The 25,563-nt window shown below is 32.7% G+C and overlaps 4 pseudogenes; 2 read left to right on the top strand and 2 right to left on the bottom strand.

Moving 5' to 3' along the window:
• Nucleotides 1-5,695: 5,695 nt before the first annotated feature.
• On the bottom strand, nt 5,696-6,482 carry LOC125811316 (UDP-glycosyltransferase 75C1-like; annotated as a pseudogene).
• A 39-nt stretch (nt 6,483-6,521) lies between these two features.
• On the top strand, nt 6,522-7,584 carry LOC125811315 (UDP-glycosyltransferase 75C1-like; annotated as a pseudogene).
• A 2,501-nt stretch (nt 7,585-10,085) lies between these two features.
• On the bottom strand, nt 10,086-10,814 carry LOC125811313 (UDP-glycosyltransferase 75C1-like; annotated as a pseudogene).
• Nucleotides 10,815-10,980: 166 nt separating this feature from the next.
• On the top strand, nt 10,981-23,699 carry LOC125811312 (UDP-glycosyltransferase 75C1-like; annotated as a pseudogene).
• The last annotated feature ends 1,864 nt before the right edge of the window (nt 23,700-25,563 follow it).

Genomic DNA, 25,563 nt, shown 5'->3' with positions numbered 1-25,563 from the left:
ATATTTATACCATCATTCGAGAAAGCATGCTCATGAAGAATCATTTACCATCTATGGGACAAACGTTTTCTCTCCTTGTCCAGGAAGAAAAGCAACGAGAATTCAAGCCGAACAGTCAGATTTTTGCAGAATTTTCTTCTCTGAATGTCTTTTCCTCAGGTGCGTCCTCATCATCAGGTGCATTTTTACGAAACCTTTGTGGTTCATCAGATTTTCAAAACTTCCAGACGAACTACACTAATAGTGGCACCAAAACAAGGCTCTTATGTGATTATTACAAGAGATTGGGACACATAAAAGACAAATGCTATAAGATTGATGGTTATCCCAACAACTCAGGTCTCAATAATCAATCCTACACCAATCATGCACAGAGAAATCAACAAAACAACTTCAACCCCAATTCGCAGAACATAGGGTATAAAGGAAAGGGAATTGTAACCAATGTTCATGGAGATCTGCATGCCTCCTACTCAAATGAGAGAAGTCAAGTCAACACTTAGAATGGACCTACCAGCTTATCCAAAGAACATTATAATCATCTAGTTAGCATGTTGCAACAATTCCAAGGTGGAAACATACAAGATGGATCTGTTGCTGACTCAATCCCTACCAATAGAGCTGCCAACTTTGCAGGTATAATTGTTTGTAACTCTTCTGTAGATTTTGATAAACTATTTCTTGGATGTTTAAAAATAAAAACTGACTCATGAATCCTAGACTCAAGGGCTACACATCATATCACCTTTGACAAAAACCATTTAACAAACCTCATCATAATACCATACCTCATACTTGTTAGATTGCCTAATGGTTACAAAGTTAAGGTAACTCAAATTGGAGAGGTGAAATTGGCTCCCGAAATCACATTGACCAATGCTATTTCTATACCTACTTTCAAGTACATTCTGATCTCCATCAGCTCTTTGGCTACAACCTTAAATGCATTGCCTCATTTACTAACTCTCTCTGTCTACTGCAGGCCCCTTCACAGAAGAGGCCTCTGGTGATTGGTAGAGTGCATGATGGGTTGTATATCTTCTGCTCGTACTGTCTACAGAATAAAAATCCCATTACTTAGAAAGATAACATTTTTTCTTTCCCTTGTTATCATGTATTCAATATAACAATTTACAATTTTAGTGTCATTTCCATTCATGTTCCCTCCATTTTGATGTAAAAGAAATTTCATCTGTTGTTGCTAAGGAGGAGAATACTCCTGCTCATGATTCTTGTTTTCATCCTAATGAAAAAGATCCTATTGTGGATGATAGAAATAATGTGTCTACTCATACTTCCAAACTTGGTCATGCCCCTTCTGTATAAATGAAAGGTTTAATCTCAATACCAGAACATTTCTCAACCAAGCAACCTTTCTTTTGCCAAATATGCCCCATGGCTAGACAACCCAGGCTTCCCTTCCCTACCAGAACCACCACTTCCTCAAAATGTTTTGACCGGTTACACATAGACTTATGGGGACCATATCATACCAAGACATATAATAACTTTACTATTTTCTTACTCTTGTAGATGACCACTATAGAGCAACACAAACACATCTATTAAGTAGTAAATGCAATGCTTTGTGCGTAATCCAATCTTTCATATCCATGGTCGAAAATTAGTTTAGTACCACAGTAAAGACTATTAGATTAGACAATGGACGAGAATTTTCCAATAATGAAGCCACCTGTTTCTTTCAACCCAAAGGCATTATATATAAAAACTTATGTCCGCATATACCACAAACAAATAATATTGTGGAAAGAGGTACAAAGTTCTGAACCTAGCCACTAGGAAAATTCATGTGTCTTGAGATGTAGTATTTCATGAGACAATCTTTCCATTTTTATTAGCAAAAGAAAAAGATGCTACCACATTTCCTACTTCCCCTTTCTACTATTCTAACCTCCCTCATTTTTCCTCTTTATCCCCTGATCCTGTATCTCCTTCTGCCACCTCCAATACCCTTCTTGATAGACAATGTGATCAAAGGTCCAATGCGATTCCTAACCAATTTGAGCCACCTGATACCTCCATCACCATACCTACTAGCCCTACTCATACCTCATCAACCTCACATCTTGCAACACTTCCTACTGCACACACTAACATGTCTCAACATCTATCTGTAGTCCCAACAATACCTAGGAAGTCAACAAGAGACTACAAACTACCATCCTACTTACAATACTACATTCATCATGTCCCTAAGCCCACTTCACTTTATCTCTATGCCTCCTTCTCCCAAAACAATCATATTACCCCTGGAGATTTGTTTCCATTTAGTCTGTGAACCATCATATTATGAAGAAGCAACTATGAATCCTACATGGTAGATTTCTAAGACACAAGAATTTCATGCACTACATGAGAACAATACCTGGGATCTGGTTCCTTGCCACCTGATAAGAAATTCATTGGTTGTAAGTGGGTGTATAATATCAAACATAAGGCAGATGAGACTGTTGAGAGGTTAAAGGCAAGGTTAATTGTGAAAGGATACACATAACATGTTGGAGTTGACTATAATGAAACTTTTCCCATGTTGTTAAAATGACAGCTTTCAGAGCTTTACTTGCTACTGCAACTAAGAAATGTTGAGATATTTTTCAGTTAGATATGAACAATTCACTCCTTCATGAGAAATTGCATGAAGAGGTTTATATGGATGTACCACAGGGATTAGACATTGGCAGATCTGGACTTGTATGAAAGTTAAATAAGTCCCTGTATGGACTCATACATGCCATCAGACAAAGGTATGCAAGATTAACTGGTGCACTCAACTCTAGAGGTTACACACATTCCATGAACAATTATTCTCTATTCCACAGAAAGTTAGGATCTTCTATTTGTAGCAGTTTATGTGGATGATGTTTTACTCACTGATACAGACCTAGTTGAAACCACTGTCGTGATGTCTTTCTTACACGACACCTTCAAGATGAAGGATTTGGGGAAACTACATTATTTCCTTGGTTTAGAGGTTTTGTATAAACATGATGGCTTTCTTATCTATCAATGGAAATTTTCCCTTGACCTACTCAAAGAATATAATTATAGTCAGTTCATATCATTCTCCTTACCTCTTGATCCCTTGATCAAGCTTTAAGATGATGAAGGTTCACTAATACTCTCAGATCCTACCTATTACAGGAAGCTCATTGGTAAATTAAATTTCCCCACAAACACTAGGCTTGATATTTCTTGTGGAGTTCAACACCTAAGTCAATTCATGTATCTACCGAGAGAATCCCATCTATAGGCAACACTCTACACATTAAGATATTTAAAACAGGTTCCCATCTTGGGAATGTTCATGTCTATCTCAGATGACTACTCTGTTAAGTCCATTTATGATGGGGCTTCCTGTCCTGATTCTAGGAAATATGTTACTGGTTATGTTGTCCTACTTGGCAACAGTCTTGTGAGGTGGAAATCCAAGAAGCAAGAAATCATCTCTCTATCTTCAACTGAGGCAGAGTATAGGTCCCTTAGAAAGGTAGTTGGTGAATTGGTTTGGTTGCAGAGATTATTTGATGAACTTACAGTAACTACCAATCTTTTCCACGTATTTTGTGATAGTCAATCTACTTTACACATTACCAGAAATCCTGTCTTTCATGAGCGTACAAAGCATATCGAGATAGATTGTCACTTTGATAGAATTAAACTTCAAGAAGGACTAATCACCCTACACCATGTTGGCACTGACAATCAGTTGACTGACATCCTCACCAAAGCACTCACTGGGTTAAACATTCCATTGTTCTATCCAAGTTGGCAGTGATTGCATCACCTCTAACTTGAGTAGGAGGGGGGGGGGTTGTTGAGACTATTCACATTGCTTACAAGTTAACTATACTCTGTTATGAGTTAGTTAGATAATCAAATATTTTATCTCATTATTTTCAGTTGTGTATAGTTGCAGGATTCAAGTTAGTTAGGCTAGTTATTTTCCTTCTCTCTTGTATAAATAGATGATCAGTATGACTCCTTGATTCACTTCAAGATAATGAGATCTAAAAAGTAGTTTCCAATTTCTCTCTCTATATTGAAGAATTCTCTATTAATGGAGTTCATCAAGCTTTAATCTAAGCTGAAGCAAGCTGAGTTTAACAACTTTTTTTATTTGTTAATATCATTAATTATGTTCTCAGTTTAGAAGTCAATATTTCATTTGGTTTGATATTATTCTTGACTGATATTAAAGCTAAAAGAACAAGAAGTTGTCCCTGTGTTATTATATTTAGCACTTGATTGACATTAACATGTAATTAGATTTCTGGACCAATTTGAGTCTCTTGGCTAGTTAGTTTGACTTAGTTTCCTCTAACTTTTTCGTGGTTATCATTTATGCCTTTGATTTTACTACTATAGATATGAATATGTAGAATTTTTAGTTGTGTGTAAAATTATTTTGTATTTGTGCTCTATTTATCTTTTCATATTTTCTTTTCGATTCAGTATGCAAGGTTTGGATATTTGTGTAAAGTTTTATATGTATCTATTATTCTAGTGAGAAGAGACAATTTACCTTTATTCTCATTTGCATGGCCACATGACTGCTTTCCTTATCACTCTAGAACTTAATTAGTGTATTTCTATTGATTTTTGCTAGAAAGTATTTATATTTGGGTTGGAAATTGAAGATCTTGATTACATACACTAGCTATGTAAATGCGGAAATGAGTGCGAGTATACGTGATGGTACAATATTCACCGGCAGGAGCACCGAGGCAAATGTCATGCTACAATATTCATGTGATAAGGTACGCACACTAGCTAATGCAAATGCCTTTCCATTCATCATTTCAAGTACAACTGTTTTAGTGATATATCTTTCTCCAATGCCAGATAGTGTGCACACTTTTGTATACAAAAGTCATATTTGGACCTTCACATAAAACCTTTAGTCCAAAATAACAGTTTTGTGAGGTTATAAATAATTTCATTAAGGGTAAAATGAGTATTTTAAAGTTAAATTATTACTAAATAGAGAAATATGTCATTATTTTTTGTATTGACTAAAAATGAAAGTGGGTTATATAAATAAAGACAAAGGGAGTATTAAAAATAGAGGATATGCAATAACCACAAGTTCTGTGGGAAATATATATATATATATATATATATATATATATATATATATATATATATATATATATATATATAAATTTTAAAATTTCATATCAGGTCAAATTAAACACTAAATTCAAATGATGAGAGTGTATATATATATACACTCTCATCATTTAAATTTAGTGTTTAGTTTGACCTAATATGAAATTTTAAAAATAAAATTAACTTTTAAATTTTATGATCTTAAATTAAAAATGTGTGCATCGTTTAAATCTAGTAATTTTAAACATGCTATATAAAGTGTTGAAGTTAAAAAAAAAACTTACTAAGTAGATAGAGACACTTTTTCTTAGGACAAATCAAAAAAGAAAAGTTAAACACTTGAATTAGGATGGAGAGTGCCGTAGGTGGTTTGCCATAGATTCCAAATATTTTTATTTGAAATTTATGATTTGAAGATGACGTTATATTTGGTTATGTTTTTTCCAAAAAAGTATTTAGTGTAATTTTCATGCTTGAGTACTTATTTTAATGTAACTTTGAAAGTGAAAAAATCAAATAGAGAACATGTAAATCATAATGTTTTTTCCAAATTTGAAATACAACTTCAAGTTAAATTCCACCCATAGTGAGTTAGGAAATAACCAACAGAAGGGTGTTCCAAAACTTCCACTCGCGAGCACCAACTCAGTATCTTTTCCTGCTTTTCCAGTTCGTCTTTACAACTCAACTTTCCTCCATCTTTTTCTACGGTTTCCCCCTCCCTTATCACCCACAAAAATGGCCTCCCACATTTCAACAATCCTTGACCAATCTACTACATCAACTGACTTATATCTCAGAGTAACTGCCAAATGCAATGTAAGTAACTGATACATTAGTCATTAAATCCAATCAATCCATATAATGTTTGAACTAAACTTTTATCATATCATCTCCACAAGAATTATCATCAAGAAAATTTGAAGGAATTGAAGACCCAATTTCTACCATAGTCACATTCTTTAAAATTCTCAAAGCATCAAATTCCAAGTCATTAAAAGTGCACACAATAATTCTTGGCTTTTCTTCACTATTCAATATCTTAGTTTGCCTCTTCATAGACCAACTGGTCAGTTGCTACTCTCCACATCATCAAATACAATAGAAGAAAATCAATTGGACTAAGTGGTGGATATCTTTGTAACTTTGTTATTTTATTTTTAGAATCACAATTTTTGAAATAATCAGAATAATCAGTAAATTTATAATAATAAATATAAAAAAACAATGGTTGGTTGGAACCAAAATAGTGTATAAGGGATATTAACTTTTTTTGCCACTGAAACAACTCAATCCATACTAATAGTGTATATGACATGTGAAAAGAGAGAATTATTTTTTGCATTTTCAATTTAATCCAATCCAATGCAAAAAATAGTTCCTCTTTTAATATGTTATCTACACCATTATTTTGGATTGGGCTTGTCTAATGAACAAAAATAGTTAATATCCCATCTACACTACTTTGAATCCAACTTGCCATAGTTTTTTATATTTATTATTTTAGATTTCTGATTATTTCAAGAATTGTGAATCTAAGTATAAAATAATAGAGTTACAAAGATTTCCACCTCTAAGTCCTATTTATTTTCCTTCTCTTGTATTTGATGATGTGAAGGGTAACAATTGGGCAGTTTAGTCTAGAAGTGGCAAATTGAGATACTAAATAGTGAAGAAAATTCAAGAATTTTTGTGAACGCTTTCGATGATTTGGAATTTGATACTTTGAGGATTTTAAAGAATGTGACTATTGTGATTGTGCCTTCTATTCCTTTAAATTTGCTTGATGATAATTCTTTTGGAGTTGATATGATAGAGCTTAGTTAAAAAACTAATAGGGATTGATTGAATTTAATGACTAGTAGATTAGTTATTTACATATCATTTTGTAGTTACTCTGAGATATCAAGTCAATTGATGGAAGAGATTGGTCAAGGGTTGTTGAAATGTGGGAGGCCATTTTTGTGGGAGATAAGGGAAGGGTAAACAGATGAGATGAAAAGACAAAGGAAAGGTTGAGTTGCAAAGAAGAACTGCAAAAGAAGGGGAAAATAGTGAATTGGTGCTCACTCGTGCAAGTTTCTTAAACACCATTTTGTTGAATATTTTCTGACTCACAGTTTATTGAATTTGACCCTGGAGGGCATAGCTTCTAGGGTACCCGTTGTGGTGTGTCGGATCTAGAATGATCAAGTTTGTAATACAATGATCGTTCAAGGTGTTTGGAAAAATGGAGTTAGAGTGAATGACAATGAATATGGTATCGTGGAAAGAGATGAGTTTGAGAGGTGTATAGGGATCACAATGGGATACAGTGAGGAAGGGGAAGAATTGAGAGAAAATGTCAAGAAATGGAGGGATTTGGCTAAGAAAGCTATGAAGGAAACTGATTTATCAAATGTGAATCTCAAGGATTTTACTAATGATCTTTTACTTGGTTGTAATGAGTACTAAATCACTCAATATATCATCCCAATAAACAGCTAGTAATCAATTGTAGTTTTCATAAAGATTGTTCTATACTTCTGAAAAAGTAATGAATTTCTTTTGAACTATTCAAAATGAGATAATCTTATTAGTTTATTTTCTTCTTTAGTACACACATTTACCGTTAATGAGATTTTAAAAAATTACTCACTGGTAATTAGGAATAGTAATAAGAAAGGACAAGGAACATGATTGTGTGGGCGAAAGTAAAGTTGTATGGTCTATTATTTATTCCAATGGCTATTGCTCTCAAGATGATGACTTTTGTGAATATGCAATAGGCACTCTGCCTTTGCTAGAAAATTCTCTCAATTTGTGTTATGCAAAGACCGCTTTTTCTTTGTTTAGCTTGAACCTTTTATAGAATTTGTTTTGCCTTTATCAACTTCTACAAGGAAAGGAATTTGTTTCCCCGGAAAACTAGTCATTTTCCTTATTGAACTTGTCTGCCTCTTTCCTTTAGTGCCTAGGACTTGTTTATATTTACTTCTTTCCTTCTACAACTTGAATTGCTACTTCTTTATTTCTTTCCTTTGTTTCAGCTATTTCTTTAAAAAAAAATCGCTCCTTTATTTCTGCACTTTAATATTTTTTCTTCTTTGCCGCAATCTCTCATATTTATACAGGTTGTCCGCATTCACGTCTAGAAATCCAATTCACCTAATAGAGTACATATAAGACAACAAGTAGTGAACCGTGTTCACTCTATCAATCATCAAAACTACTTTATATGTTCTCCTACTTCCCAATATTTATTATTAAGTATAATTTATCTTAGTCTTGCAAGTGTCGATTTTTAACACATTGCAAAATCTTACTTTTACGTGTGAGAAATAAGTTTGACTAGAGATTATATTTATCTAACCTGGTTAATGATACATAAATTTACGACTTATCTACTTGCATAAATGAATGCTTATCAGTATTCAATATTTTACAAATACTAATTTTAAAATATTTTCAATTATACAACTAAAATTTCAGGTGTGCATTCTCTCTTTAATCTAATAAATTAAAATTAATTTTCATTTCATTCCTTTTCTTCTTCTTAAAGAGATTTTTGAACCAATATATTGGGAAAATGTAGCCTATAAAGTAATTGGAAAATTAAGGTTTATTTTGTAAATTTTGTGATTTGAATTAGGGGTGGGCGTTCGGTTATTCAGTTTGGTTTTCGATTTTAGAAAAGTGTGCACCGTATATTAAACCAAACTAATTCGGTTCGGTTCGGTTCGGTTCGGTTTTTTCTACTTCGGTTCGATTTAGTTCGGTGTTTTTAAATTGGTTTTTCAGTGTGAATGAAAAATAAAATCAGGATAAAGTATAAGATACTTAGAAATTTAAAACTATGTTAAGGAATGATGCGTATTACCGTGGAACACCTATTGTGCTAACTAAAAGACTATATTTGTCTTTATCAAGAACATTGTGCCTCCAACAATTTATCGAGAAAACAAGTATGAAGATGGTTCCTTTACATAATGTACATTGGTAGAAATATGTTTGAGTTTCTCTTGGAAATTAATATTTCAAGTTAACTATTGAATTGTACATTTGGTGTTACTTTGATTTGTTCATAAATGATTTAATTGTTGATTGAATTTTTAATTATTAGTTAAGAGAATGCACATATATATATTTTAATTTTTAATTTTTTAAAATAAAAGTTTGGTTTTTCGGTGCACCGAAATTTTGAGACCCTTACACCGAACACAGAACCGAAGAACCGAAATTCAGAAAAATAACATTGACACCGAACTGAAAAACCAAAGAACCGAATTAGTTTGATTCGATTCGATTTTTTGGTTTTCCGATATTTATGCCCACCCCTAATTTGAATTTGTAAAAGAGAAATTTGAAGAGTGAGAGGAAGTGAAGAAGAACCAAAGAGAATGACAAAAGAAGTGAAAGGGTGTATTTTTACTTCTTTGTCACTTGAAGTGGTCTATTGCAAGAGATATTTTTTTTATTTTTTAATATCATTAATTATGTTCTCTTTTTAGAAGTTAATGATTTTTTTGCTTTGATATTGATTTTTATAGACTGATTTTTAAAGTTAAAAGAACAAGAAGTTGTCCATGTGCTATCATATTTAGCACTTGGTTGACATTAACATGTAATTAGACTTCTGGACCAATTTGTGGTACTAGTATAAAAAAAATTGTATGACCTGACTATTCAAAGTCTCTTGGCTAGTACGTTTTACTTAATTTCCTCTCTAACTTTTTCTAGACTTCAATAGATATGAATAAGTAGAATTTATAGTTGTGTGTGAAATTATTTTGTATTTGTGCTAAGTAGATAGAGACAAATAGATATGAATAAACAGCAAAAATAGAATAAAAGTAGAATCAAAGGTATAAATGATCACCAAGAAAAAGTAGAATCTTAGAAATAAAAAATCATCTATCGAGAGATGTATTACTCATTACGACCAAGTAAATGCTCAATAGAAAAATCCTTGAGATTCACATTTGATGAACCATTTCCTTCATAGCTTCCTTAGCCAAATCCCTCCATTTCTTGGCATTCTTTCTCAATACTTCCCCTTTATCATCGGCTCCTGACACGATCTCTATACACCTCTCAAACTCATCTCTTTCCATTACCCCCTACACTGTCATTCACTCTAACTCCATTCTTCCAAATATCTTGAACGAGCTTTGCATTAAAAACTTGATCATTCTAGATCAGATACACCACGACAAGCACCAAAGCTATGCTCTCCAAAGTCGAATTTCACCCATAGTGAGTTAGGAAATAACCAACAAAAGGGTGTTTCAAAACTTTCACACGTGAGCACCAACTTACTATCTTCCCCTGTTTTTCTGGTTCCTCTTTGTAACTCAACTTTTCCTTCATCTTTTCTCTGTTTTGCCCTTCCCTTATCATCCACAAAAATAGCCTCCTACATTTCAACAACTATTGACCAATCTCCTCTCTCAATTGACTTGATATCTTAGAGTAACTATCAAATGCAATGTAAGTAACTAATCCATTAGTCATTAAAACCAATCAATCCATATAATTTTTGAACTAATCTCTATCATATCATCTCCAAAAGAATTATCATCAAGAAAATTTGAAGGAATTGAAGGCCCAATTCCCACAATAGTCGCATTCTTTAAAATTCTAAATAGATTCACAAGAATTCTTACAGCTTATTCACTATTCAGTATCTTAGTCTGCCTCTTCATTGACTCAACTTCCCAATTGTTACTCTCCACATCATCAAACACAAAAGAAGGAAAATTAATTGGACTAAGTGGAGGCAATCTTGAGAACACTATTATTATATCCTTAGAATCACAATTTTTGAAATAATTCAATTTAGTAAATCTATATTAATAAATATCAAAAACTATGGTTGGATGGATCCAAAATAGCATAATGGGATATAAATTGTTGTCAATGAACCAACCCTATCCATAATAATAGTGTAGATCACATGTGAAAAGGAAGAATTATTTTTTGCATTTGATTGGATTAAATTGAAAATAAATTTTGAGTCATGAGATTCTATAGAATAATGAATAATCCCTTCTTATCGCATTATTCTCAGGTCAATGCCAGATTAATCCATCTCTTCAATTTTCCAAACAATCAATCAAATTAGGCATTGAAGAGATGGATTAATGTGGCCTTGACCTGGGAATAGTGCTATAAGAAGGGATTTTTCAATCTTCTATAAGGTCTCATGGGTCAGAATTTATTTTCAATTTAATACAATCAAATACAAAAAATAGTTCCCTTTTTCACACGTTATCTACACTATTATTATTGATTGATCTGGTTTCATGGCCCAAAAATTTAATATCCCATCTACAATATTTTGGATCCAACCAGCCATAGTTTTTATATTTATTATAATTCTAGATTTACTGATTATTCTGATTATTTCAAGAATTGTAGTTCTAAGAATAAAATAATAGAGTTTCCAAGACTGCCACCACTAAGTTCTATTGATTTTCCTTCTTTTGTGTTTGATGATGTGGAGAGTAACAATTGGGCAGTTGAGTCTAGAACAGGCAAATTGAGATATTAAATAGTGAAGAAAATTCAAGAATTCTTGTGAACACTTTCGATGATTTGAAATTTGATCTTTGAGGATTTTAAAGAATGTGACTATTGTGGGAATTGGGTCTTCAATTCCTTCAATTTTTCTTGAAGCTAATTCTTTTGGAGTCAATATGATAGAGATTAGTTCAAAACATAATATGGATTTATTAGATTTAATGATTAATGAATTAGTTATTTACATAGCATTTGATAGTTACTCTGAAATATCAAGTTAATTGATGGAGAAATTTTTTCAAGGGTTGTTGAAATGTGGGAGGACATTTTTGTGGGTGACAAGGGAAGGAAGAACTGATGAAAATCCAAAGAAAAGTTGAGTTTCAAAGATGAACCGTAAAACCAAGGGAAAATACTGAGTTGGTGCTTGCACATGGAAGTTCTGAAACACCCTTCTCTTATTTTTTGTGGAATTTGACTTTGGAGAGCATAGCTTTTGTGGTGCCTGTTGTGGTGTGTCCTATCTAGAATGACCAAGTCTATAATGCAATGCTCGTTCAAGGTGTTCGGAAGAACGGATTCAAAGTGAATGTTGGTGAAGGTGGTATGGCGGAAAGAAATGAGTTTGAGAGGTATAGAAATCACGGCGGAATGTGGTGAGGAAGGGGAAAATTGAGAAAGAATGCCAAGAAATGGAGGGATTTGTCTAAGAAAGCTATGAAGGAAAATGGTTCATCAAATGTGAATCTCAAGGCTTTGTTAATGAGATTTTACTTGATCGTAATGAGTACTAAATCACTCAATAAATCATTTCAATAAAATAGCTAGTAATCAATTGTAGTTTTCATAGAGATTGTTCTTTGTTTATGTAAAAGTAGTGAATTTCTTTTGAGCTATTCATAATGAACTAATCTTATTAGTCTTTTTTATTCTTTAGTACATACATTTACTGTTAATAAGATGCTCAAAAATTACTCACTGGTAATTAGGAATGGTAAAATAAGGTAGGGCAAGGAACATGATTGTGTGTGCGAAAGTAAAGTTGTCTGATCTATTATTTATAATATTCTTTTTGTTGTTGTTTAAGGCTTAGCTCACCAACCCTATTTGTTATACCTACTAGAACACTTTTGAATTTGGGATGAATTATCAATTTCACTATCGAACTATTGACAATCTTTAAAACACCCTTCTACTTGACTAACTGAACTTAAATACACTCCTCTCATGTCATATAGAGAAATGTGTTATTAACACACATATACATAGAATTTTCTATTGATATGACATATACATTGGTATATTACATGACATAAGAGGAGTGTTTCAAAACATAGTTAGTCAAGTAGAGGGATGTTTTTAATGCTATCAATAGTTTGGGGATGAAACTAATAATTCTCGCGAAGTTCAAGGGTGAAACTAAAAACCCCGTCTTTATTTTATTTTCAAAATATTATCTATAACTTGTTATTTTCTTATTTGATGAAATAAAATACTCACTTTCGTTACATATTTGTAATGAGTTGATTCGTCGTTATTCATAAGGCACCTCATGCGTAAACCCAAAATTCTTGAAAATGCATTGCCAATTAAAAAATTGGGGTAGGCGACAATTTGGTAAAATTTGAATTGATTTAGGCTGATGTTAGTCGCCATAGAGGGAATCAGCCACTGTAGCGCCTTCATACTAGCAGGATGACAAGAATTAGACCCTAATAATGTTACACCTCGAAAATTTCTAAGTTAAGACTCAAACCATTGTTGAATTGCGTATAAAGTTGTACCAAGTGATTCTTATGTATTATTAGATTCTAAGGTCAATTCATTAGTATGAGAATGATTTTGGATATTAATTAAGGTCACTGGAATCCCCTAGCACAAAATTGAGTAAAAAGCTTCCTTACCAATTAAGTTTGACCTAAGTTCTACTTAGGTCAACTTCAAACAATCATATCTTTCATCACATAAAGAATTAGGGTCTCATTACCTCTCAACTTAAAGGTCTTTGAGTCCTCTTTCCAACACCACCGAGTTTGCTTCATTTCGAGTTCGGAGTAAAAATATATGCTCGTTTAGTGAAGCCTCTATTTTTAAGGCACCTCAACCGTTTTTAAAGGGGTAATTTGGTCTTCTCCCATCCCTTCTAAGCCTAAGCCACTTTTTTCTTCACCTAATTAAGGTTCTAATCAGTGTTAAAATATTTTTCACATTCTTTAACACTTAGAAGAATTAGAACAAGGCTCCAAAAGGAGAAAAAGCTAGGGTTCAAGAGTTCTTGAAATTTTCATCAATTTTCACCAAGAACCTTTGTTCTTTCCAGGTATGTAGTCTATCACGGTGTTGGACTAGTTCGTCCTCACATCCTACATATCAATTCAGGTTGAAATTGTCACATCAAAAGGATCCATTCGTAGTTCTTGATAATGAATTTGATTCTTTAACGGTTGAGGTTTTGATTCTTTGTTTTGTGAATCTTATTGTGTTGTTCATGCTTAGTATCACATGAACCCTATTAATTTAGTAAAGTTATGTTTCAAAAGGAATTGTATGAAAGTTCTCATGTATTGGTTTTGGGTTTGAGAAACAAAAGTTTAGGAACAATTTCCCAATTCTAAACTAATTTGGGGTCCTAGTTTTAACTTGAAAATTCGTCGGGGGTGCTGGGGAGGGGCTTGAGAGGCGCACCAGTAGTGCGCCCAGACCTAGTAGTTCAAGCCTTGGGTGGTGTATCAGCAGTGCGCCCTCAGTTTGCTTCCTAAGTCTGGGGTCCAGCACCCCTCACTAACAGTGCGCTAGGGTCGCTTAGGCCGATTTCTTCTTTGTTTCATCCAGACGTGTTCCTTTTAGTTGTGGCCATGTTCCCACTCTCAGTATTAGCTCATATAGGCTCCATTTACCTTTGAAAGTTTCTGCATAATCTAATCACTTGTCTTAGTGCACATTCAAAACTAAAGCGAGCTTAAGAGAAAAGTTGAAAAGCATTATTTTGAAAAAGAGTTTAAAGGAACATAAATGGTTCCAAAAGCATTATTTTCACATTGAGAAAAGAACTAAGATTCATGATTAGTATGACAAATGAGTATGTCATCAATGTTTAAGCAGTATGACATCTAGATATGCCATTAATGTTTATGCAGTATGACTACCCGATCATCAATGATCAGATCACAATATGATTTCAGATATAGTTTTCATGATTACAACCTAAATACTGGTTATTTCAAGAGTTTAAGGGAACTTTAATGGTCCCTAATGTATCATATACATTTTAAATGCATATTTTGGAAAGAGTCTTTTAAATAAAGAATCAAATGCTTTCATATGCATTATTTGACAGTTGAGAACAGAAAGAGTATGATTGACGTTTTTGAAAAGTAATAGTCCCTTTCTTTGTAAAGGGTGATCGAGCAAAGTGAAAAGTAAAGTAAAGTAATAGTCTCTTTCTTTGTAAACGGTGATGGAGCATAACTGATATTGATTATTTTTGGAGTAGTAGTGGACACCGAATTGGGTAAGAGTCTATTATAACTCAAAAATCTCAATAAACTACGTTGCCAACGTAGGATAAGATACAACTGATTCTTTGTGTGACTCCTCACTACCTCTGAGAAGGCCTATTAGATGGACCCATAGTTACAATATCATCCTATACCCCGACAAAGTATAGGATGGCTCTTCCAACGTGGTTGAAATATTGTATCATTGCTAGGCTCATAGTAATGGTTGTCGGTTAGAGAAACTCCCCACAAAGTAAAGTATATTATTTTCATATTATTTTTATTGCATATCTCATGTAAAGCTTAAATGATTTCACTTCATGTTCATATATTGATTCAATTGAGTTGCTTTCAGTCATTCAGTTCAGTTATTTGTTTATTCAGACATATTACATACTCGTACATTCAATGTATTAATGTCATTCGACCTGTATCTTATTGTGATGCAGATACAGGTGTTCGGGATCATCAACAAGATTTTCGTTGAGATCACTTTGCACTTCAGATATCTTGGGTGAGCCTCCTTGGATTTCGGGGGACTTCACATTTATGTTCTCGATTGTCTTGAGGTGTCGTAGGTCTTGTCCCGACATCCATCTTGAGTAATAGAGGCTTCATAGATAGTTAGAGTTGATGAATCTCTCAGTATGTTCCTTTCTGTTTTGAGATCTTGAAAACTATTACTTATACTTTATTAAGCATTTTCAGAAATTTAATTGAGTTGATATTAATTATGCATTATTAAAATTTTTTATTTTATTGAGTAAGTCTTCTGCTAAGTAGTTAGCCAGGCCAAGGGTTCGCTTGGGGGCCAATAATGATTCTCAAGTGCCAATCACGGCCAGAGTATAGGCTCGGGGTATGACAAGTAATACATTATCTTTTATTTATTTTTCTCACTTTCTAGGGAGAGAGTAGACTGGATTGTTCTAAAAACTCTTCTAAGACAATCATAGCATAGGATAAATGGAGGGAAGATATTACAGCACAAAGGAGGTAAAAACTCAACGATTTTTGGTATGCGTTCATCACGACTCGCTCACACGGAGCCAAAATCTTAGGGTCAAGTTCATCCGCAGTTTCTTAGCACACGGGTAGGCTAGGCCTTCTTAACTCCGTAGTTTAGACTTGTTTTCATTGCTTGATATTTTGTAGATTGACGGGAGAGTGCATGCGGGCATGGAGTTCGGGTGGTTAAAGTCTGTTGTTTATTGTTATTAAGGCGGGATAATATAATGATTAAGAGGTGGTTCACTAGTTCTTAATTGCACACTTTGAGTTCCTTGTTGGGGTGGTTTGGTTCTAGTTGTAAGGTTAAGTGTTATGAAAATTTTAAGTTATAGCTAATTTTTGGGGTATGGGGTAATTAAGGAAAAGCAGACTATTAATTCATGAGATTAGGGGTAATTCTTGAAAATAAATATGTACTCAAAATAGAATCTAGTGCTGGGTTATTGATATATGTAGGTGATGGTTTGTTTATCTTCTAACGTATGTAATGTATGCATGTTAACTGCTTGTATTATTATTTGTGTGATGCCTATGGGAGAAACTGGAAGGCTAGTGTGAAATGAATACATGTAATAATCACATGCAATTAACATGCTACATTCTTGTGGTTTCAAGTTAGCTGTTCATTATGGTTATGATCGTGCATGCTACTTATAATTGATGATTGGCTCAGGTACCACATCGATATAGAAAACTAACGTTGACTCAGATACTACGTCTGGTATGAATTATTAATGATTGATTCAGGGTACCGCACCAGTACACTAATAGCTTATGTATGGGTTTCATGAAAGAACTGAACTTTCATGTTTGTTACGTAAATGGACCAAGTTTCTTATTTATGTTATGTTTATCACCAATTGGACTTTGAGATTTTAATACATGGGTGGTTCTTATATAGATCGGAAATGCATGTTGAACACCATAGGTTGTGCCTTAGAGGATCCTTGGATGGTTCGGGTTACTTGAAAGATGAGAGGACCATGTGTATGTATTTTGCGATAATGTGGAACATGTTTCGTGTAGTGGTTAGATCAGATTGGTGACTGGAGTCTTGTTCGGAGTTGTTTGCTTACATGAACGAAATATGTTTGTTGGAGTGGTCTAAAATATATCTGATAAAGGGTAGGCTTGGAAAACTTAGAGTAGAAAGAGGGTTGAATGTTTAATGGTAGAGTTGGCAGCAGACCGAGGTAGGAAGTGGGACTTATATGTACTAGTTTATGAGTATTATACATGAGATGGTACAAGCAAAGGGGAAAAGATTTGGGGTGGTGTAACTTTTATATTGCATGTTTCCTTCTAAATGTCTACTTTCTATTAGGTGGTGGATTCGGATAAATCGATGATGCCTATCATTAAGTGTTGTTTGTCTTGATACTACTCTTGCTATGCGACTTGGCATAATCTAGTTGCAAGATTCAATGATGTTTCATAGGTGAAGATAATGACGATCTCCGACATCTTCTACTCTTCCTTCCTTGTGGCGGGAGTTATGTTCCATTTTTTTTTATAAACGCGTACTCTTAGATTCTCGTGTACCTTTTTAAACTATTTCTTTGGAGAGTTTTAGTGTGTTTCTTTGCAAATAACTTTGGGTTTTGAATCAAGTTAATAGTAATTTCATAATTACATACGATGTTAGATTATGTTTTATTTGTTTTTTGCGTGTTAAGATTAAGTTTGGGGTGAGGATTCTCCAATCTAGCTGTTAGAGTAGATGCCTATATGACCCAGTGAATTGGGTCGTGACATTTGTTCCTTATAACTTACCTCCGCTAATTATTTTTTTCCTTATAATTTATCTTATTCGAAATAATATACCAGCCCCATAACCATTTTTTTTTTTTCAAAAAGAAAAACAAAAAACAAAAAACAAAAGTTGGCAAAAACCTGTTTAATCAATATAACATATTTTTAAATCGTTTACTTTGAAGTAAATACACAAAGACCAGCAATTGGTTCAATTAACAGTCTTCAGTCTCAAGGGGTCAAGAGTTCGTTCAATTTTTGTTTTTACATTCTTTAATTTAATACAAAATTCTTTTTAAAATATGCTCGAACGATTTCTATTAACATAATAAATGGAGTATTTATTATAAAAATTATGATTACATAATCGTATTTTAAAAAAATTCGGGTTGTACTGTGGGTATAATTACTAAGCCGAATCTTTAACTAAATTATTGTGCATAATTGTGCATAATTATTAGCAGTACAATATATGTGTGATATTCTTTTTCGACATTGGAACCAATTTTATATCATCACACTTATTATTTGTTTTACGTAATTAACATAGATTTTTAGAAAGAAAAAAAATAAAATGTTTGTATTTGAAGCTGATACAAAAATCTATAACTCATTCTACTTCCAAGGCTTCAAAATTTAAGAGGTGAAGAATAATTGGCTTTGGAACAAACTTCATTTTTCATTTCAATTTTAGGATAAACTCCAAAAATCTTACTTTGTTTTACACAATAAATATATCGATTGAATTTCATGATATGAAGTGTTTTTTTAAAATATCCATTGTTGTTATACATACATTGTATTGTGTATATTCATCAAATATTTTTATTTTACCCAATAAAAAATATAAGTACTAAATAATATTTAAAAATAAAATAAAGATGAGGTTGTTAGTTTTAAAGGTATATGTAGGGCCTAGGGGTGTACATGATCGGGTTGGTTCGGGTTTTTCAATTATCAAACCAAACCATTTGTGTCGGGATTTTAAATCTATAAACCAAACCAAACCAATAAAACTCGGGTTTTTCAACCTCGGGTTTTTTTCGGGTTTTTCCGGTAAAGTATTCATACAAACATATAATTTACTTGTACTTCAAATATTTCTTTAGTCCTACCAAAGTACAACTATCTAAGGTGTTTCTTAAGAAAATAACACAAAATATGATATGAGTAATGACACTAAAATATCCAACAAAATAATAATAATAATAATAATAATGAAATTGCATAAAACAAATATTGCAAATTAACAAGTCATAATGAAAATGATCATAATTTAAAAGTACTAAATTATGCTAAAATAAGTTTAATAAGTATTAGTTACATGACTAAATATTAAAGGAAATTGAAATTAGATTATGTATTTGAATTGTCTAAACCAATGTAAAATCAAAGAACAAATATTCAATATTATTGTCATTCTTAGTGTTGAATTGATTTTCTTTTTGCATTAGTATTAATTTGATTTTGATTTAAGCTTTATTATAATTATCAACATCTGTGGACTATAATCTTTATTGAACCATTCAGAATTCTATGTTTCAAACTTGAAATAATATATTAAAAGATAAAAACTATGAAAAAGTATAAGAAATATTTAAAAATTATATCAAAGTAAATATATTTATGTATAAAATAAAATTTTAAAATTATATATATAATGTCGGGTTGGTTTGGTCTCGGGTTGGTTTTTTTTAGTTAAAACCAAACCAACCCAAATATAGTCGGGTTTTTTTTTCAATACCAAACCAAGTCAAACCAACCGCTAGTCGGGCTTTTTTTCTCAGTTTGACTCGGTTTGCGGTTTGGTTCGGTTTTGTACACCCCTATGTAGGGGTGTTCACGGTTTGGATAAAAATTGATTCAAATCAAACCAAATCGATTAAATAAACCTTTTTTTTTTGGCTTGGTTTGGTTTGGTTTTAGATTTCAAAAATCAGATAGTATTTGTTTTGGGTTTGGTATTGTTCAAGAAAATTGAAGAAATAACTGAACTGAACCGACAAATTATATACATATATTTTATCATTATACATACATAATATATTATTTATATAAACAATTTTGAAGATCTTATATACGTTTTCATCAAAATTTATTTTTAATCTATTTATGAAAGCAAAAATGTCCAAAACGAGAATATTTATCTTACTAGTTTCGTGTATATGAATGTCTATGACAATTCTGGGTGGGATTAGAATGTCATTGTCTCTTCCTTCTGGCCAAAATGGTGAATTTTGAAGCTTTACTCACAGTAAATTTAGTGATCAAATGTTCTATAATGTTAGTCGTTCTAACTATTTTTCGTTTTGAATAGATTGTTGTCATGATTTTTTTCTCATTTTGAATGAATCATTTCTCTTATTTTTGTGTATCTTTAATAACCGAACAAAATCGAACTGGAACCGATAACAGCCAAGTCAATAAATGTATATTATATTTGGTTTAGTTTGGTTTTGAGAATTTAAAAATCGGTTATATTGATTTGCTTTTGATTTTGACCAATAACCGATTCAAACCGATCTGTGTACACTCCTAGGTATATGTGAGTCAAAAAAGGTGAGTGGAAGAGTATTTTTAGCAAAATAAGTGGATAAAGGGTATTTTTAGACCTATTCCTCTAGTTGAGGGGTATTTTAAGGTTCTCAATAATTCGACAACAAAACTAATAATTCTCGCCAAGTTCAGAGCGTTTTAAACACTTTTCTCATCTGATATATTGGTGCAAAAGTCAATAACAACATATTAAACTCATCCGATTCTTTTAGATGACATTGTTAGTATATTCCATATATGGGAGAAGGAAGGACAAAGTAAGAAGTTGATGCCACTATTTATGAAATTTGGACAATCTATTCACGTACTTGGAAAGATTAAAGTGGTCAATTACTTGTAATCTCTCGGTCTCTTTTTACTTGTTAAATTTGACTTGACATACTTATTAGAAAAATAATGATTAGTATAGTAACTTTACAATTTTCCCCTTATTAATTGATAGGGTCCCAAAACATATTTATTCACTACATTTTTCAAAGACATTAACTCAATGTTAATAAATTGAGGATATACTGGGAAAAAAGTTCCTTTCTTGATTTGTCAAAAATAACAAGTAAAAGGAGAAATCAAATTTAGAAAATATTTGACAAAGTAAATAAGTACAGAGAGGGTATTAGTTTGGCATAATGTACTTTAACATGTACATGGCTAGCTCAACTTTTACGACGAGTCTATAAAATTGAACTTGGACTAATAGCTACACGTGGATTGGATCGATCAAGATAATAAAATATGTAAATAAATAAATATGTTAATAAGAAATAAGCTAAGACAAGTTGAAAAAAATTTAATTAGATTAGGCAAATGTAGTCTATGTTGGCCTAATTCCAATTTAGAAGAATGTATATTTTTTTTGTGAAGTATAGGCGTTTAGAGAGTCCATTTGTTTGGTGCAAGGAATATGTAGTTAGGGAGGGATACAACTTTTTGTTTAATGGAACACTCTAACATCAAGTTAATTTGTTGTGGTTAAAGATTTGGTACTAGCATTATAAAATACTTTATCTTGGCTTGGATTATCCTTCTATGATACTATCACCTAAGGTGGATCCATCTTTATATGTGCGGATGCAGGTGCATATGTTAACTTTGAAAAAAAAAATATGTGTATATATGTATATCTATCTTGAGAAACTTGCACAAATTAATATATATTCCCTCTGTCCCTAATTACTTGTTCACTTTTGAATTGACACACATATTAAGAAAACAATAATTGACATAGTGACTTTACCATTTTACCCCTATTAATTATGAAGTGGGTGAATTAAAAATTTAGGTATTTCAAAAAGTTTTACCTTTTTCAAAGTAATTAATTGAGGGTACAATAGGTAAAAAAAAAATTGTCCTTTCTTGATTTGTCAAAATTGACGAGTAATTAGGGACAACTAAAAAAGGAAAAATGAACAAGTAATTAGGGACAGGAGGGAGTAATTAACACTACACCCATGATGAGTATAGAAGTGCTCATGTGCTGCTAGTAGTGCCGGCAAAATGAGCTCATATTTTGGTAACCTGCTCATATTTTAATGGGTTGGATGAGTGATTTTTTACATGGGTATAATATGGGTTGATACCCATATTCAACCCATAAAAATATGGGTAAAATATGAATTAGTCAAATGGGTTAGGCTTTTAACTTTTATTCACTCAAAATTCATGATATCACTAAAAATAGTGTAACTTCTCTTCCTTTTTATGTTATTCTATAGAACTAATTATTCTTCTCTATAATTGAAAAGGTGAAGTTTTTGACCCTCAAAAAAAAAATATTTTATATGTACATTTCTTTTGTTAATTATAATTATATTTTTTTATTTGTTTAATTTTATATTGGATAATAAATAATAGTGTAAAATAAGCAAATATATATTGACATTGCATAAAGTGCATCAAGTATGTTTTAGTCATAAAATGCAAATATTCATTTACTTTGAAATTAAAAATATTTTCATCTTGTTATTACATAAATTTATTTTATATTGAAAGTTATAGGATCTTTTTTTTAATTTTATGATACAATAAAACTAAATGAAGCATTTTCAATATTTTTCATCTAAAAAAAGACTAAAATATTTTCTCCATATTGAATTCTTAAGTAAAGTACTATTTATTCATGAAAATATGGGTAAACTATGATGAGGCTGGAGCTGTGACTTAGCTAAAGTCTAAATGTGGTTTACCAAAGTTAGTTATGTAACAAACGATGTTAGCTGTTAGTGGGTCCAATTAATTAGTTAGTTAGAAGATATACAGTTGTCAATATAAGATTAGTGTAGAGTTGTATATAGGATAACTTGTAGTTAATTTCATCATTCTTTCAGTTCACGTTTTTGTACAGTTCTCCTTTTTCAGATATAAAGATATTCTCTTCTATATACTAGTTTTCTTCTGTTTTCTCAATAATCATTAGATAAACTAATATGGTATCAGAGCTTTGCAGCCATTGATAGTGGTTTTCGAAGTTTTGAAGGAGTAACTATGGCGATTGTCGTTGATAATGAATTGCCAGAAAAATTAGGTCACAATCATTCATTGTATCTCAGCTCGTCAGATACATCTGGAGTGGTTTTGATCTCTATTTAGCTGACAGGATCGGAAAACTATTATGTATGGAGTCGTTCGATGAAGATCGTCATACTTGGTAGGAACAAGTTGGGATTGATCGACGAAAAGTGCAGGAAGGAAGGTTTTGGTCCAAATTTAGTTGATCTATGGGATCTCTATAACGCAATTGTTCTTTCATGGATGATGAACTATGTTTCAAAGGAGTTACTAAGTGGAATTGTTTACTTTTCTGATACTTGTGATGTATGGAGAGATCTCAAGGAGAGATTTGACAAGGCTGATAGATCAAGGATTTTTCAATTACACAGGGAAATTGTTACTTCGAATCAGGGTACAAGCACCATTTCTGAGTATTTCACTCGTCTGCGATTGCTTTGGGCTGAGTTTGATTGTCTAGCTCCTTTTCCTGGATGTGCTTATGAGAAATCCAGAGATTTTTTGGAATTTATGACCAAGCAAAAGCTAATGCAGTTTTTGATGGGACTTAATGAATCATACGAGCAGGCTTGAGGGCAAATCCTGATGTTGATTCCACTGCCTTCTGTGAACCAGGCTTATTCGATGATGATTGCGCATGAGAGTCAAAGAAGTATGGCTCATGTTGTTAGCCCAATGATGCACATGGATGTTGCTGCCTTGATATCTGGAAGAAATGCTCCTCCTCACAAATTCAAAAAGAACTAGAATGTTCAATGTGACTATTGTAAGATGATGGGGCATGCTAGGGGTAATTGTTACAAGCTGATTGGGTACCCACCAGATTTCAAGTTTATGAAGAAAATTGGGAATCCTAATGTCCCTAATCCACGAGGAGGTGATCCCAGGGGTCAAGCTCATGCTGGGAAAGTTGATGATGGGCCTCATTCTGAGACTGGACAAAATAGATCTGCTTGTGTTCACAACTATAGAAATGCAACCAGTCAGGGTAAAGGTGTGATGTTATTTGATTCACACAGTGAAGTAGGAAACTCTGGAAGATATTTTGATGAAAGAAGCAAAGGAGCAGGGTCTTCCTCTTACTCTCATAATCAATATAACCAGATGATGCAGCACATGGATCCACATCATTACAATAAATTCAGGAGGTTAGTAGACAAGGACACTGTTGGTGAAAGTTCAAGCACGAATCCTCTGTCTGATTCAGCCAATATGGGAGGTGAGTTTTTTGCTTCTCATATGACTATTGTTGCTAGTAGATCTCCTAGTGCAGGTAATGTCTATGTTCCTAGCTTGAATGCATGTAGGAAAGAGTGGATAATTGATACTGGAGCAAGTAATCACATGATTTCTCATAAAGAAATGTTGAACACTGTAAGTAAGGGTATAGAGATTAAGGATAAGAAGGTATATTTACCTAATGGGGATACAGTGGATGTTTCTCACATAGGTGGTTGCGAGATCATGGATGGAAAAACATTGAACAATTCCCTGTACATTCCAGATTTTATTTCGAGATTAACTAAAGAGTTACAATGCTCAGTCAATTTTTTCCCAAATTTCTGTATATTTCAGGACCTCTCCAGTGGGAAGGTGTTGGGGATTGGTGAAGAGAATGAAGGATTTTACTTGTTAAATCATAGAGGATCAGCAGACAGTACTCAGTATCCAGTTAAAGGATTGTCAGCTACAAAAAATAAGATAGACATTTTGCTTTGGCATAGGAGGATGGGTCATGCATCTGTTGGAGCTATGAAACAATTATTCAATCTTAATCATGATGAATGTAAACAATTGCTCAACACATGTGAAATTTGTCCATTAGCTAAACAGTCTAGGCTTCATTTTCCTGACAGTAACACTAGATCTATTTCAGTTTTTTACTTACTACATTTGGATGTATGGGGACCATTTCATGTACCTACTTTTGATGTAAATAAACTTTTCTTAACAATTGTGGATGACTATTCTTGTATGACTTGGATTTTCTTGTTAAAATTCAAAAGTGATGTTGTAGTGATTTTAAGAGATTTCATCACACTTGTTTTGACTCAATTTGGTAAAATAGTAAAAAAGGTGAGATCAGATAATGGAACAGAATTTGTGACCTCTGAGTGTGATAATTTGTTCAAGTCTTATGGTATTATACATCAGAAATCTTATGTTTACACACCCTAACAAAATGGGGTGGTTGAGAGGAAACATAGGTACATTTTGGAGTTGGCAAGAGCTATCAGGTTTCAAGGTTCTATTCCACTGAAATTCTGGGGTCATTGTGTCTTAGGTGATGTCTGTATGATGAATAGATTGCCTTCAGTCGCCTTGAAAGGAAAAACACCTTTTGAGATATTTCATGGGTGCAAAGGAGCATGTGATCATTTCACGACTATGGGATGCTTATGCTATGCAATGATATTGCCACCTGGAGATAAATTCACAGCAAGGGCAGTGCCTGCAGTTCACATGGGTTATTCTGCAGTATCAAAGGGTTATGTTATGTATAACTTGGATACACATTCCTTTTTTACTTCCAGAGATGTGGTCTCTAATGAGGATAACTTTCCCTTTAAGACACATTCCTTATCTCATCCTATGTTCTTAGATAATTTTC

This window comes from Solanum verrucosum, unplaced genomic scaffold (assembly GCF_900185275.1).
Source record: "Solanum verrucosum unplaced genomic scaffold, falcon-dt-bn FXZP01000109.1, whole genome shotgun sequence".
Classification (NCBI taxonomy): Eukaryota; Viridiplantae; Streptophyta; class Magnoliopsida; order Solanales; family Solanaceae; genus Solanum; species Solanum verrucosum.
Note: the sequence above shows the minus strand (reverse complement) of the source record. Positions and strands in the feature narration are given on the sequence as shown.